Source organism: Phyllostomus hastatus, unplaced genomic scaffold, assembly GCF_019186645.2.
Source record: "Phyllostomus hastatus isolate PE091 unplaced genomic scaffold, TTU_PhHast_1.1 phas_contig_40, whole genome shotgun sequence".
Classification (NCBI taxonomy): domain Eukaryota; kingdom Metazoa; phylum Chordata; class Mammalia; order Chiroptera; family Phyllostomidae; genus Phyllostomus; species Phyllostomus hastatus.
Genome location: NW_025333872.1, coordinates 7,095,958 through 7,113,750, shown reverse-complemented (window position 1 = coordinate 7,113,750; position 17,793 = coordinate 7,095,958).

The window sequence follows — 17,793 nt, the reverse complement described above, 5'->3', positions numbered from 1 at the left end:
GTATTTACCTATTGTCTCATGGTTACATGAATTCTCTGGCTCTACTACAATTTAGTACATAGGGGTCTTGACTATCTTGCCCATTTCACAAGATATCTTGCTGGTTGTGACATAATAAGAAATATATATTTGGTCTCTGACCCCAGTTCCTGACACCGAGCTCCTAATACCCTTGTAATTCCTGGTGATGGGAATGCTAGAAGCATCTTACACTGAGCTCCTGATTCCCTTGGGGTTCTCTGGATGACTGAAGTGTGTTTTGTTCTAAGGAGGTGACTCTTGGCGGGCTCCTGGATAGCTTCAGGATGGGGCCTATCACCAGAAAGACCAAGCCATGATTAAAAGCTTGAAACTTTCAGGTTCACCACCATCTTCTGGAGAAGAGAGAGAGGCTGAGATTGAGTTAATAATCAATGATGCTTATATGGTGAAGCCTCCATAAAAATTCCTGAACTCTGAGAGTTGGACAGCTTCTGGGTTTGTGAATACATCGACATGCTAGGAGGGTGGTACACAGAGCTCAGGACCCTTCTGGGCTGCACCCTGTGTGTCTCTTCATCAGACAATTCATTTGTATGCTTTATTTTTTAAAGATTTTATTTTTAGAGAGATGGGAAAGGAGGGAGAAAGAGAGGGAGAGAAACACTGATGTATGAGAGATACATTGACTGGTTGCCTCTCACACGCCTCCAACCAGGGACCTGGCCTGCATCCCAGGCGTGTGCCCTGACTGGGAAATGAACCAGAGACCTTTTGGTTTGCAGGCTGGTGCTCAGTCTACTGAGCCACACCAGCCAGGGCTCATTTTTATTCTTTATAACAAACAAATAATAGTAAGTAAAGTGTTTCCCTGGGTTTTGTGAGTGATTGTAGCAAATTATGGAGCCTGAGAAGAGGGTTGTGGGAACCCCTGATTCGTAGGTAAATAAGACAGAACTGGTTCACTGAACTGATGACATCTGACTGACAAGACTAGTAGAGTATGAAACAGCAGATTCCTGACATGCTTTAGGAACCACATACATACTGAAGGACAGAGACACCACAGTATATAGAGGCCTTCACTGAAGTTTCCTGGAGTTTTGTGGTTTTGTATACAGGTGTCCCCTCCAAAATGAAAGACAGGTTGCTTTACTTTGTGCTATCTAAACGAAATGAAATAAAAGAGATACCACTCAGGTGAGTTTAGACACAATGTTCACCATATCTTGGTGTACTGCTCTGACCTCCTATGGTCACCTGAACTGAAGCCACGTTTAAGTGAGATTCATAGAAAAAGAAGGTTTTCCAGCTGGCTCAGTCTGCAGTGTAGCTTGGTCCTTATTATCCCATTGACGTCTACAGTGTCTGTGGCAGATTCAGTTACTGCATGGCCTGTGTCAGATTCTGAAAGGAGAATTCAGCAGAGGCCCTTTGACCATGACCTCTGTCAAGTAAATATTCTCCCTTTGAGAATTAGTTCTCAACTTGCTGCTGGACTTTGGACACAAAATGATGACGGAACTCAAATTGGTCATCACGAGCTGGTTACTATGTTGTCTTCCTAGGTATGAAACTTAGTATGGATCCATCCTCAAGTAGAAATGATGTATACAAGATGAGGCTTGAGCAGATTGTGAAGACCCAAGTGGCTCACAGTACCCATACCCCTTCTTCTGCTACGTTACTACTTCTTCTACCACTATGACATGAGGAGATGTGCCCTGTTACCAACTGTCTGCTGTCTCCCCAATATGGGATCATTAGAAAGAAATGGATTCCTGTAAAATTATGGCCCTCAATCAAGAGTGACCCTGAAGGACATTGAGAATAGGCAGGACTTCAAGGAATACATCTATCTGTCTCGTTTTCCCAGGTAAGAGGGCCTGAGGGAAAGCATCTACACTGATCTACATGGTTCTGGTGGGTAACACCCTGCAAAGCAAAGGTCAACAGTTCAATTCCCAGTCATGCCTCGGTTGCATGTACAAGAGGCAACCAATTGATGTTTCTCTCTCACATCAATGTTTCTCTCTTTCTTTCTCTGTCCTTTCCCCTCTCTCTAAAATAAATATATAAAATCTTTAAAAAATCTATACTTATTCTTAAATAAATTCTTACTGGTTTAGCTAGATGAGGAATTAGGAATAATATTGAAATGAAGTTTGGAGAAGAATAATGTGGACGAAACTCTCAGGATAGGTCCCAAATGTGAGAGTATCTGTCAGGCTTCAGTTGCAGACCACAGATACCCTACCTAGTTTAGGGGGAAAGGATTTATAACCAAGGATTAGGTAGTCTATGCAATATTTGGAAAGGCTGGAGGAATAAGTTTTATGTGGAGCCTGCAGGAACAACTCTGTCCCCAGAGCCTCACTGATTCTCCTGTGCTTGGGTAAGCTGTGACTGCCACCATAGGAGACCATCAGACCAGCAAACTGGTAACCACAGAACCGCATTCCTCTGCCATAATCCACAGCATCCAAGTGGATACTTCACACTTTGCCTTCTCTCCACTTAACCCAGTTAATTCGGGTTTAAATTCAAGTCTCATATAAATGCACCTGACTGGCAGAATCTCAATCACATCTAGAACCCTAACTGAAACAAGATCTAAAACTTATAGTTTTTAGCTTCTATACTATGAGTATAGAAAGGCACACTAGAAAGAGGTTGGAATATATGCTGAGCAAACCAATCTACAGTAGAGAGAATATTCGTGTCCTAAGAGTAGAAGAGGCTCTTAACAATCAGGTGGATAGCATGACCTGTTCTGAGTGGTATCAGGTTTCTATGCTAGTTGCCTCAGAGGTTGGTCTGTGAACTCATGAACAAAGTGGCCATGGGGGCCATTGGTGGGGGTTTATGAAAGGAATCAACAATCTGGACTTTCTCACTAAGACTGATCTGACTACTGTCAACTTGGATCCCTTCCATTATAGGGAGGGCAGCAATTTGTTCTCATTATAGAAAAAACTTGTTTTGGATTTCTTTATATTTTTCCTGCCTACCTATACCTTTGCCAGCATCACCACCCAGAAACTTACTAAGTGATATATATTTTAATGTATTTATTTATTTTCAGAGAGAGAAGAAGGGAGGGAGAAAGAGAGGGAGGGAAACATCGATGTGTGAGAGAAACATCGATTGGTTGCCTCTTGCTTGCCCCCAACTGGGGACCTGGCTCAAAACCCAGGCATGTGTCCTGACAGGGAATCAAACCGATGACCTTTTGGTTTGCAGATGGGTGCTCAGTCCACTGAGCCACACCATCCAGGGCTAAATGCCTTATATTAACATATCACACAACATTGCTCTTCACCAAGGAAATTCCTAGTGAAAGAAATGAGGTAGTTGGGATACACAAGCCAAACCCTCACGGGATTCCTTAGTCTGGCCTTATAGAGTAAACCTATTGAAGTCTAATTATTTTGCTAACTGGAAGACAAGATCTTGTAATATTAGAGTGCTGTCCTACAGAATGTGTCATGTGCTCTGAACCAGTGGCAAACTACAGCAGTGCTAGTTCTCTCATACTCAGAATTCATAAGTCTAGGATGGGGGTATAAGTGAGGTGGTGCCACTTAAACTTATACTTTCACCTGGAACATATCATCACAAATGTAGTGGCCAAAAACAACACATATATTACTTTACAGTTCTAGAGGTCAGAAGTCTCAAAATGGTTCTCACTAAGCCAAAATTAAGTGTCATTATGGCTGTGTTACTTTTGGAGGTCAGGGTAAATTTGTTGCCTGGACTTTTCCAGCTTCTAGAGGTAGCACACATTCCATGGCTCATGGCCCCCTTCCATTTTCAAAGGCAGAAATGGCTTGTCAAATCTTTTTTTAAATTACATTTTACTAATTATGCTATTACAGTTGTCCTGATTTCCCCCCTTTTCTCGCCTCTACCCAGCACCCCCTCTCCCTCAGGCAATCCCCCCACCATTGTTCATGTCCATGGGTCATGCGTATGTTCTGTAGGGACTCCATTTCCTATACTGTACTTTACAAGCCCATGGCTATTCTGTAACTATGTGTACTTCTTAATCCCCTCACCTCTTCACCCATTCTCCAACACCCCCGTCCCATCTGGCAACCATCTAAACGTTATCCATATCCATTATTCTGTCTCTGTTCTTGTTTGCTTAGTTTGTTTGTATTTTTAGATTCAATTATTGATAAATATGTATTTTTGCCATTTTATTATTCATAGTTTTGATCTTCTTTTTCTTAAGTAAGTCCCTTTAATGTTTTATATAATAATGATTTGGTGATGGTGAACACCTTTAGTTTTTTCTTGTCTGGGAAGCCCTATCTTCTCTTTGATTCTAAATGATGACTTTACTGGATAGAGCAATCTTGGCTGTAGGTCCCTGCTTTTCATGACTTTAAAGGTTTCTTGCCAATGCCTTTTACTCTATAAATTTCCTTTTGAGAAATCAGCTGACAGTTTTATGGGAACTCCCCTGTAAGTAACTAACTACTTTTCTCTTACTGCATTTCAGATTCTCTCTTTATCTTTAACCTTTGGCATTCTAATTATAATGTGTCTTGGAGTGGGCCTCTTGCATCCATCTTGTCTGGAACTCTCTGTGCTTCCTGATGTGCATGTATATTTCCTTCACCAAATTAGGGAAGTTTTCTTTCACTGTTTTTTAAAATAGATTAGCAATTTCTTACTCTTTCTCTTCTCCTTCTGGTACTCCTGTGATACGAATGTTTGACTTCTTGAAGTTGTCCCAGAAGCTGCTTATACTATCCTCATTTTATTGGATTCTTTCTTCTTGTTCTTCTGATTGGTTGTCTTTAGTTTTTTTATGTTCCTATTGATTTGATTCTTGGCTTCATTCACTCTACTGTTGTTTCCCTGAAAATTTTTCTTTATTTCAATTAGTATATCCATTTCTGACTGGATCTTTTTTATGTTGCTGAGGTCCTCACCAAGTTTCTTGAACATCCTTATAACCAGTGTTTTGAACTCTGCATCTGATAGATTTCTTATTTCCATTTCATTTAACTCTTTTTCTGAGATTTTGATCTGTTGTTTCACTTGGGCCATGTTTCTTTGTCTCCTCGTTTTGGCACCCTCCTTGTGTTTGTTTCTATATGTTAGGTAGAGCTGCTTTGACTCCATGTCTTAGTAGCATGGCTTAATGTGGTAGGTGTCCTGTAGTGTCCAGTGGCACAGCCTCCCCTCTCACCTAAGCTGGGTACTTGAGGTGCACCCTTTGTGTGAGCTGAGTACACCCTTCTCTTGTAGTTGAGCCTTGGATGCTGTTGGCAGATCAACAGGAGGGATTTAGCCAGGCCAGTCAGCTGCAAGGATTGTCTGTGACTGCTGACCACCAACCTCCGCCCTTGGTGGAGGATCGACTGTGCAGGGGCAGGGTGGTGGTGCGTGGTCTGTAGCTGTCCACTTGGTGCGCTGGCCTTGGAATTTCCTGAGTGATGCAGGCCAAGGTCAGGCCCCACCTGTGTTTTGCCCAGGGCATCCTGCCTGAGCTATAAAGCAATCTGAGGTGGCTGCTACTTATATTGGGCTTGGAGATTCCCAAGTGAAGCCAAGCTATGAATCTGAGCTGGCTGCCACTAGGGCTCACGGAAGCCAGCTGTTGCTTGTTGGATAGGATTTAGTAAATTGTAAAAACCTGAGGCAAGACCTGCCATTCATATGGAAAATAGCTTGGGTGGTCCTGTAAGTTGGGTGGGGCAGAGCCTCAGAGAATCTCCAAAGCAAGTCTAGCCAGGTTGATGGAGTCAGATAAGGCACCAGCTTTCAGGCTGTCTGTGGGGAGGGTTTAGAAAACGGACAATGGCTTCTGCTCACCTTGATGGCAGACACTTCAGTTTCTCCCTGTATGCCACTGGTGCCTTTCAAGCTGCTACCCTGCTGCTGGAGCTCAGAGGAAATGAGTCTGAATATATGAGTTAGTGTGTGGGTTCTTTAAGAGGAACTGCTTGGGGCTCCAGAAGTTTCTTCCAGCAACTCAATCCCTGCTGGTTTTTTGCAGCTGAAAGTTCTGGGGACTTATCTTCCTGGCACTGGAACCCTAGGCCAGGGGGTCTGGTGTGAGGCTGAGACTCCTTGCTCCCAAGATATCCCTTCCAAATTTCTACCCACCACATGTGGGAATGGGACCAGCCCATATGCCCCTCATCTATGCCCCTCCTACCAGTCTGGATGGATGTGGTTTCCTTAATTCTGTAATTGTCAGACTTCCATTAAACTTGATTTCTGACAGTTCTAAATGATGGTTGTTCTATATTTTGGTTGTAATTTTGATGTGGTTGTGTGAAGAGGCAAGCCATGTCTGCTTATGCCGCCATCTTGACCAGTAGTCCCCATCAAATCTTTATCATACTTCATCACTGACACGGACTCTCCTGCCTCTTCCTTTCATTTATAAGGTAACCACATGTGGTTACAGTGGGCCCACCTGGATAATACAATATGGTTTCCCCATTACAGGTCAGCTGATTTGCAACCTTAATGCCTTCTGTGACTTTAATTCCCTCTTTCCATGCAACCTAATGTATTCACGAGTTTTATAAGATCTAAATTTTCTGCCTACCACATCATCCCATCATCCATCACCTCTGAGCTCTGCTGGTAGTACAGATTCTACCAGTAGGCCTAGCATTTGAGGGTCAAATTGCCATGTAACCACTTTGGGCTCTTCTCTGAAGTGAATAAACAGAGAAAAGTAGAAATTACAGTATTGATAAGAATCACTAATACCTGTAGGAGACTGTTCTGCGTAGCATGGGCCCAGCTCCCACTCAGAGATGCACAGGACCCATGCCCACAGATAGGTTCTCCCATGGGGAATCAGGCCTGCAATATACCTAGGCCACATTGAGACTTGTTTTTGCTAAAACTCCCTCACCCTGAATTGAGGCAGCAAACATTTACTGCAAAGTAACTTCCTAAAATCCATGCTAAACCTTCCAAGGATGAGTGTAACCGGTTCAACCACTTTTCCCTTTGCAAATATCCTTCTTTTGTGATGTGATTAGCGGCATCGTCTCCTTTGCTTTCTGTAAAAGGTAGCCACCTAAAGCCAGCCTGGGCATAGTAAAGGAGAACCATCATGTAATGTGCCCAGAAAAGAAATAAAGGCCTGTCATGGAGGAGGCCACGGCTTTTGCTCCCCTTGAGAGAAAAGCCATGCTCACCCTTTTCCTCCACAGGACTCAGTAGTCTGTGTGAATTTCTCATAACACATTCACAATGTGGTGGGACCCCACAAGCCAGGGTCTGTATCAAATCCCAATTTTCAAGGAGAAATAAGATTGTGACTACACAATAGGTCAACAGGCATATGGATGGGACCCAGGGGGCCTCCTGGGGTACATCCTCATATGGCTGTGTCCAGTAGTGAAGCTAAACTAATGAAAGACTCCTTCACCCTCTTGAATAAGCAGGACCACCAAGGGCTTGGATCCTTCTGAAAAGAGATTTTGGACATGTGCTGGGTGATGAGCACTAGCTAGCTGAATTTCTACCTAAAGGCAAATGAAACATGGAAGTAGTAGAGAGGGTAGAAGTCATAAATAGCCACATCCTTATAGTCAGTTGTGAAAATGAGAACTGTAGTCTCTACCCATATTTCCTTTTGTTTTCCCCTGCATATATTCATATATATAGATGCAGTTTCATTTTTTTTCTCCCTTTCCCCTTAAAAATGGTGTGTTGGTGATTGGTAACTTTACAAGTTAGTCTACAGAACTATCAGGATGAGAGTGGGCACAACTAGAAGTGGACGTCTCAGAAACACTGGACTTGGAGCTGGATGCAGGGACTGTGGAAACTTCAAGTTGCCTTTTTTGGAGGAGGTAGTGAGTGACTTTAATTTGCATAAGGAATGTTTCAAGTGTGTTAGATAGGAGAATTAGTTGTTGGAAGATTAAGTTGGGGAAAAGAATGTATATGGACAATGGGCCACAAGAGGGATTTTCTGAGCCTTGGTCTTTAGATTTCCCATCAATAATGTGAAGTGCATAATTTACATTCAATCATTTTTTGTGTGTATAAGTTAGTCAGAGTTTTTCTTTTTTGCTTCCAACTAGCAACCCTTAGTTACACAGCCTGTCTTACCCCTTCCTCTCTCTCTTCACACCTATCAATTTCTTCTTCCTAAAATACAGAAAATGTAGATTACTTTTTTTTTTGTCATCCTACGCAAAAACCTCCAAAGGTTTCCCCACTACTGTGGGGAAAACTCTTAGCTCCATACTCTGGAATCTAAGGTTCTCACCAGGCTGATGCCAAGCTGCCTTGCCAAGTGTGTCTTTGGCTGCTCTCCTCCAAAAGTGCAGAATTCAAGCCAAATTATATCCTGGATGCCTTGAGAATCACCCAAGAACATTACAGGGTAACCTTTTCTCAGGACAGAAGAGTGTAGCCTTCTTTGGCCAGCCTAGTCCTCAAAAATGTCTCCATATGCAGAATTCTTGTCTGTAACAATTGGATTTAATGATGCACCACCTCATGATGTTTTTTATTTTTATGAATATCTTGAACCACTCCAGAAAAATAAATCTGTGAGCATCTCAAAGTTAAGGGCCACATCTTTATAGAATAGAACCTAACAGTGTTCCTGGAAGCTATCATTAGAGTTTTACAACAATTCAGGGATATATGTATATATATATTATTTTTGCAAGTAACTGATGTGGATACTGGCCTGTAGTGTCTGTGGTGTTATGAATGAGATGAAATAAATTCACACAGACTACCAAGTCCTACGGAAGAAAATAGACAGTGTGACTTCCCTCTCAAGGGGGGAGCAAGCCTCAAGCATCTCAGCCACTGTCTCAAGAGGAGAGTGCCCAGACCCTTGCTTAGAGATGCTTTTATTGGATTCAATTTGCATAGGAATACAGGGTGTATATGCAAAGCTCCTTAATCATTATCAGGCAGTAAGGATCAAACAATAGATAACATACAAAGAACTCTGAGGGCCTATTTTGAGTCAGAGTCAGATAGCTAAAGGGCCATAAAACTTTGAGGAACAAACTCAGTTCCTGCTTGGACCCTTATCATTTCATTGACAGTATTCCAAACAAAGCAGGTTTCACAGGATTTTACATATTCTTTCTTAGGCCTGATCGCCCCAGGGAACCCACCCTTTACAACACAGGGCTGCACCCACCACCAGCATTGTTTCAGGCTTAAGTCACCAAGGAGAAGTAAGGCAGCCAAGAGATTAGCAGACTCAGGCTATGTCAAAGCCAAGGGGTGAGGGTCCATCACCCCTTTTCTGTAGCCCCCGAGTTCTTCCCTGGGGCCCCCCATGATTGTGCCTGTCTTAGGTCATCCCTCCCTTGAGGAATCTTACCTGTCATTGGCTAACCGATCAAGCACTGGGGGCCAGACAGGGTGAAGTAAAAGGAGCAGAGGTGGCACCACTGGCAGGGAGACAAGCTTTGTCTCCCCAGTGGCCTATGGTCTGAAGGTCACTCACTCAGCCTTAGCTATGGGGGGTTACAGCTTCTGAAACCAGGCAGGGCAGTTCCCAACAAATAACAGTAATGATGTGAACTAGCTACAACTTAAAAATAGAGTCTTTGAGGTTTCTGTTATGTGTCAACTTGGCTGTGCCATGGTGCCTAGATTTTGGTTAAACCTTATTCTGAGTGTCTTTGTGCAGGTGTTTTTTTAATGAAGTTAACATTTAGATTGGTGGAGTAAATCAGATTACCTCATGCAATCAGTTGAAGCGACCTCCCCCAAGCAAGAAGAAACTCTGTTAGCAGACAGCCTTCAGACCTGAATGGTCCCCTGGGTTTGTAGCCTACTGGCCTACCCTGCAGATTTTAGACTTGCCAAGCTGCCACAATTGCAGGAGAAATTCTTTATAATAAATCTCTCTGTATATATTCACATCCCATTGGTTTTATTTCTCTGGAGAACCCTATCTAATACAGAAGGTTGTTAGGTTATCATGATATGTTAAGAAATATATTTGGTCTTTGTCCCCAGTTTCTGGCACAAATCTTCTAAAAACCTTGGGATTTCCTGAGCAATAGATGTGTCTTTGGTTATTCCTAAGGAGCCCCTTATGAGTACACCTGAGTTATTACAATGAGGTAATTTAGGATGGGTTCCCTAAATAATTTTAGAATGGGGCTCATCAGCAGAAAGACCAAGTGATTAGAAGGTTGTAACTTTCAGCACCATCAGCCAGCCTTTGGGAAGAGGAAGAAGATGGGATGCAGGGGCTCTATAAAGTCTTGAACAACGAGATTTGATGAGCTTCTAGGTTGGTAAATGCCGGGGTCCAGCCTCAGCAGGGTCTCAGGGTCCCCAAAGGATACACGGCTAAGGTGAAGCAAATGAAGCGAGACACTAAGTAGGGTGCTGGAGGACAGCCAGGCTTTTTGGGCCTGGCTAGCTCACCAAGAAAAATCCGTCTTTATTTTTATAGGTGAGGTTATACAACATTCAATGCATAGTATGATTATTAAAACAGAAACAGTTACCATAGAAATAATTTTAAAAAATACAGAAGATTTTACAGATCAATCATGTTAAACAAAGAAATAACCGAAAAGTACAGGAGGTCCCACAGATCAGCCATATTAAACAAAGGTTATTTTGACCAAGAGGGTCATTAATCAGATAGCCAATGAAGCTATACGGGCACAAACTTTCAGGTGCCAATTAGTAACTAGGTGTTTATTAAGATTCTAGGGACTGGTCTAAATTAAAAGGGTGCAAGGGGTGATTTATTGGTTATATAGAAATTAGCTATTGTCCATTGAGGTTAGATTTGTCTAGGTTAGGTAACTGATTTTTTGCCTAGGTTTTTTGATTTATACATCTTGGGGGGGCCATGTTTTTTGTTCGTTTCCATGTATTGAGAGTATTATTTCCAACTAGAACTCCTTGCTTCTTTACACTCCTGTCCAGGGTATGGGAGGGGTAGTGGCTCTAATTTATCTTAAGCTTTTGAGTGGTGATTCCTTAAGAAACATTCCTAGCAACAGTTTCCTTCAGTGTTCTGGCAGTTGGTCTGCCCATAGTTTAATTTTGTCCTTAACTTCCCAGGTGGGGAAGCAGGCAGAACTAGGGTTGCTAGGGGTCTCTATTCTGTGATCAGCAAGTCATTTTGTGCAAAATCAGAGGCATTGTGCAGATTTTTTGTTATAACACACAGGTATCCAAAAATCCCACCACCTATTGCTAGCAGGGACAGGCATACAGGAATAGACAGGAGACACCTCTGCTGTGCAGAGGTGTCTCATCCATCCTGACTGTGTCAAGAGTCGGCTGTTGGTCAGCCCCCAACAGGTAAATGCACCCACGTGCTGGGAGAGTGGCCAACCCCAGTCCCACAAGGCCAGAAGCTCTTGTTCTCAGACCCTTCTGGACCTCACTCATCTGGCTGTTCATCTGTATCCTTTATAATGAGCTGGTAAACATATATAAATGTTTTCCTGAGCTTTGTGAACCATTCTAACAAATGATTGAATGCCAGGAGAGGACTGCAAGAACCTCTGATTTATAGCCAGTCAGTCAGAAATACAGGTGACAATCTGGACTTTGATTGTTGTCAGAGGTGGGGACAATCTTGTGGGACTGAGCCCTTAAGCCATGGGATCTGATGCTATTTTCAGTTAAAATTTAGTTAAATTTGTAGGACATCCTGTTAGTTGGAGGATTTGAAAATTACTTGGTGGTATTGGAAAATATTCCAGAATTATCTCATGAAGTCCAAGAAAAAATTTAATAATCAGATATTGAGAAGAAAAGTAACCAGGGTAGCTTATGGAATCTAAGCAGCTGGAGTTATGCTAACCATTGCCAATAATGTTACTCAGCTTGTAACGGTTCTGTGCATTGGTGTCTCTCAATGCAAAACTCCCAGGAGAAAATAAATGACTGGCTCAACTTGAGTCAGATGTCCATCCATGCTTCAATCAACTATGACCAGGGAGTAGTATCACAGAACACAAACGTGGTTGGAAGTGACATATCTTTTGGGGGAGGCAGCTCCCAGAGAAGGGTGAATTTGTTGTGATGACCACAACAAATTATGGTATACCAAAAAAGAATATTATAATTTAACTTCTCATGTTATAATTTTTTGGTCCAAACTTGACCATAAGCACTTTGAGGGTAAGAAAGTTAAAGTATAATTATTAATCTCTCAGAATTTAGCTCACCTGACAACTATTGATAATGTAAAGAAATCCAAGCTATGTATGCCTTGTGATTCATTCCTGCCTAAGCAGGTCTGATGAACCAGTGGGGAGGGCCTGGTAAACTAGTCTGATAAACTAGTCTGGGGACCATTCTTGAGAAAGAGCTCATTCTAAGGGAACAGAGAATCTGACATATAAACTTTGACTAATGACAAAGTCTCAATAATGGTTAATTTTATGTGTTAACTTAGATTGGTGATGAGGTACCCAGGTACTTGGTCAAATATTATTATGGGTGTGTCTGTGAGAGTATATTTGGATGAGATTAATTTTTTTATTTTGTAAATATTTTATGTATTTACTTTTAGAGAGGGGGCAAAGGAGGGAGAAATAGAAGGAGAGAAACAACAATGTGCAAGAGATACATCAGATTGGTTGCCCCTCTCCCATGCCCCCAACTGAGGGCCTGGCCCACACGTGCCCTGACCGGAAATCAAACTGGTCACCTTTCAGTTCACAGGCTGACACTCAACCCACTGAGGCACACCAGCCAGAGTGAATGAGATTAAAATTTTAATTGGTAGACTGAGTAAAGCAGATTGCTGTCCCTAATGTGAATGGACCTCATCCAATCATCAGGAGGCCTAAATAGAACAAAAAGGCTGACCCTCCCACAAGTAAGAGGAAACTACTCCAGCCTGACTGCTGAGCTAGGACACCAGATTTTCCTGCCTTTGGGTTCAACCCTAAACTTTGGCTTCTCTAGGGTCACAAGCCTTCCAGCTTTCGGGCTTGAACTACATCATTGGCTATTGTGGAAGAAAGGGGCCGCACACTAAACCTGAAAAGCTCAGATGAGGCTTGTGTGGCAGCCTTATTAACTCAGAGACCTAAAGTAACTACAAAGGATGGTCTGAAATTAAAACTTATTAAACTAAAAGCAGTTTATGGTAGGTAGTCATGTCCTAGGCTAGAATGTTCACTTACAAAAGTCAATCTTTACCTTAATTAAGCTTGTAGATTGCCTTTTTGCGTCTACAATAACATACCTTTGGAATGTCAGAATAATTTCCTTTTTCCCTGACCCCTCAAAGCACAGATACCGCACCAGAGCAGAGATCACAAATCCTATCATTGTTATTGACTGTTAAACTATCCTGTACCCATCTATGTATAAGAAGTATGTGTATCATTTTACTTCTTATCCAGTCCCAGAAAATTTCCCTGCTTTGCTTTCCCCTGCCTCCCTAATCTTTCACCAATGTATTTCATGTGACCCACTTACGTCCTCTTTTTTTATTATAATGTACAAAGCAGGGCGCAGAACTGCCATTCTCTGGAGCATTTCCTCAGTCCATTGAGATTTTGCTTCCCGGCAACTGTTGTCAGTTTGGCTCAAATAAACTCATAAAAATTCTTACAGGTTTGGATGTTTCTTTTCTTTTTTTAAATATATTTTATTGATTATGCTATTACAGTTGTCCCATTTTCCCCTCTTCATTCCCCTACACCCTGTACACCCTCTCCCACCTATATCCCCCCCTTTAGTCATGTCCATGTGTCATAAGTTCTTTAGCTTCTGCATTTCCCGTACTATTCTTGCCCTCCCCTTGTCTATTTTCAACCTACCATCTATGCTACTTATTCTCTGTACCTTTTCCCCCTCTCTCCTCCTCCCACTCCCCTGTTGCTAACCCTCCATGTGATCTCCATTTCTGTGGTTCTGTTCCTGTTCTAGTTGTTCTCTTAGTTTCTTTTGGTTTTGTTTTAGGTGTGGTTGTTAATAATTGTGAGTTTGCTGTCCTTTTACTATACATGTTTTTTCTTTATCTTCTTTTCTTAGATAAGTCCCTTTAACATTTCATAAAATAAGGGCTTGGTGATGATGAACTCCTTGAACTTGACCTTATCTGAGAAGCACTTTATCTGCCCTTCCATTCTAAATGAAAGCTTTGCTGGATAGAGTAATCTGGGATATAGGTCCTTGTCTTTGATGACTTGGAATACTTCTTTCCAGCCCCTTCTTGCCTGTAAGGTCTCTTTGAGAAATCAGCTGACAGTCTGATGGGAACTCCTTTGTAGGTTACTGTCCCCTTGTCTCTTGCTGCTTCTAGGACTCTCTCCTTCATTTTTACCTTGGCTAACGTAATTATGGTATGGCTTGGTGTGTTCCTCCTTGGGTCCAACTTCTTTGGGGCTCTCTGAGCTTCCTGGATTTCCTGGAAGTCTATTTCCTTTGCCAGAATGGGGAAGTTCTCCTTTATTATTTGTTCAAATACGTGTTCAATCTGTTGCTTTTCCTCTTCCCCTTCTGTTACCCCTATAATTCAGATGTTGGAACGTTTAAAGATGTCCTGGAGGTTCCTAAGCTTCTCCTAGTTTTTTTGAATTCTTATTTCTCCATTCTTTCCTTTTTGGTTGTTTTCTTCCTTTTTCTGGTCCACTCTATTGTTTTGAGTCCTAGTTTCCTTTCCATCACTATTGGTTCTCCGTGCATCTTCCGTCATCTCTTTTATGGTAACCTGCCTTTTTTCATCTAATTTGCGCCCAAAATCAACCAATTCCATGAGCTTCCTGATCACCAGTGTTTTGAACTGTGCATCTGATAGATTGGCTATCTCTTGGTTGCTCAAAAGGATGAGTCCTGGGGCATTGATCTGTTTTTCTGTTTGAGACAGGTCTCTCTCTCTCTTTTTTTTTTTTTTTTGGCCTGGTTGCTCCTGTTACAGTGAGGGGCGGAGCCTTAGGTGTTCACCAGGGCTGGGCACCCCAGTCGCTAGATTGTGACATTGTATGTGGGGGCCGGGGTGGGGGCAGGGGGGAACAATGGCAGTAGCTCCATTCTCCTGGTACCTCCGTCCCTTCTCTGGGATCCTGGGTTGCGCACTCTGCCCTGGTCCACAATTGCTGCCTCACTGGGTCTGCCAGCTGCCGCTTGCACACTCAGGGTCCACCTGCTGTGATCTTGTGCTCCCCATATGCCTTACGCACTCCCGGTTGCCTTATGCACCCAGTTCTCCCTGTTCTCTACGCACCGTGCCCCGTGCCCCGTGCCCGACTGCTCCTCTCTGCCCCTCCTACCAGTCTAGATGAATGGGTCTACTTCAACTTCTTGGCTGTTCGACTTCCATCCAGATAAATTCTCTATCAGTTCTGGGTGTTATTCTGCCTCTAAATTGTTGTTGTTCTAATCTTGGTTGTGCGTGGAGGTACAGTGCGTCCACCTATGCCTCCATCTTGCCGGAAGTCTGGATGTTTCTTACGTTGACACTATCTTGAGTCTCCTGCTTGCCAACTACAGATCTTGGGACTTCTCTGTCTCTATAATTGTGTAAACCAATACCTTATTTAAAAAAAATTGAAACAAAAATCCTCTCTCTCCTGAAATCCTAGTGAGAAATTTAAGTCAGTTCTTATTTTCTTAATATTTTTTAGATTTTATTTATTTATTTATTTACTTATTTTTAGAGAGGTGAAGAAGGGAGGGAGAAAGAGAGGGAGAGAAACATCAATGTGTGGTTGCCTCTCATGCACCGCCCCTGCCCCCAACCAGGGACCTGGCCTGCAACCCAGGCATGTGCCCTGACTGGGAATTGAACTGGGGACCCTTTGGTTGACAGGCTGGCACCCCATCGACTGAGCCACACCAGCCAGGGCTCCAGTCAGTTCTTAGGCTATTTTCATGTTTGCAACAAATCTCCTGGGTTTTTCCCCCCAAAAAAATCTCCCTCTTCCCTGCTGGTTTTGTTTCCCTGGAGAATGCTGATTATTACAGTCTCAGATGTAAAAGGAGTGCAGCAGGTATTATTTTTGATTCACAATTCAGGTAAGAAATAAAGCCCCCCTTATTTTCTATAACTCAATTTCATTTGAAAGTACTTATTTATTTTAGAGAGGGGAAGCGGGGGGAAGATAGGGAGAGAACATTGATTGGTTGCCTCTTGTCATGTACCTTGACCAGGAGACTGAACCTGCAACCTAGACACGTGCCCTGACTCTGACCAGGAAATCAAATGGGTGACCTTTCACTTTGTGGGGACGACATCCAACAAACTGAGCCACACTGGTCAGGGTTCAATTTCATTTTTAAATCTGAAATCCCTTCTGATATCAAAACCATTGTGTTAGATTAGTGAGCCCCAAGGAACCATAGCTTCAGGTACTCATTTGCCTTTGTGTAGTCTCCTCCTGCATGAACTCTGGCCTTGGTCACTTGACTTGCTGTAGTCAGTGGGATTTTAGCAAGTGTGTTGCCAGTAGAGGTTTGATAAGCATATGCATATGAAAAGCTTGCATATCCTCTTGAATTGTTTCCTCTTGGATACCAGGATGTTAAGTCTCTGTCTCTGTCTGTCTCTCTCTGTTCTCTCCCTGTGTTGTCCAGCATGTTACAGAATGACCTGTGGAGGGGAGTGCAGGGGGAGGACAAAATACTATTACCAAATGGATTGCCCTTCTCCCAGGGTCCCCCGTACTAGGTTCACTTTGCCTGCCACCAGGGAATTATAGCTCTCAATCAGACATTGGTGAAAAGGAAAGGAATTTATTTAAAAGTTATATGCGCTTAGAGTAATGACTTAATGTCTTCATTAAAATCCCAAAGTCCCTTAAAACACCCACAAACACACACAGTCCTTCCTTCCCTGCTTTGCCCAGTCCAGGGTACTGTATCTCAGGAAAAGAAATAGAAGTCCATGGTTCAGGTAGCCCCTAGTTCTAATCCATGCTCAGCTGGCAGGCCTCGCTCAGTTCCCAGCACCATCAGCTGTGTCACTGGGATCTCCAGTTCTTAATCCAAACCCACATGGCACCTCCTCCTGGTCTGCCAGCAAGAGTCCTTTCACCCCTTTCCTTCCCGCAAGTCTCTCTTGCATTCCTCCAAACTGCTTACTTTCCAGCTCCCTAAACTGCGTGGCAAAGGGAGATCCAAAGCCGTATGGTTCTCCCTCTCTCTCCAAAGCTGCATGAGTTCCTCTTCATGTGGCTGTTGTGCCTGTGTTTAAATCCCAGCACCAATCTTCCTCTGCAGCCCCATTTTCTGACTCCTCCCACAATTGGTTACACCTGCCAGCATTCCCATATTTTCCAGCTTTTCTGGGTTGCCATAGTGAGTCTGGACAGGCATGGCCCATGGCATGGAGCCAACCATCTCCAAGCTCTTCACAGGCACTATAACCAGGGGGAGCTGCTTCCCAGTTACATCCTAGGTGGAAGTCACTCCCTTCTCCCTGGCTCAAACCATGGCCACAGTTATTTAACATATCCATGAAACCAGTTAAAAGTTATTGATATGTTAAATGACCATGCCTGAGGCTATCTGCAAAACTGTTGCTATGCAGAACAACTCTCAAAGGCCCTGCTCCATGTGTCCCATCCCCCAGCTCAGACTTGTGGGGGTGAGGACATCCTATATTTTTAATATTTCCTGGACACCCTGAGTTCTGGACCCCATTACAAATCCCTTTTTGGGGGGCCTTCTGGCTGCACCCTGTTACAAGCAGAGGCTAGACTTCTTATGTAGCACCTCAGACACCTAAAAGCTAGGCACATAAAAACATTCTAAAAAGGAAAAAATGGAAGCTGCTAGACTTCCTGAAGTTCAGGCACAGAACTGGCACAGTGTCATTTCCATGATATTCTACTGGTTAATGTGAATCAT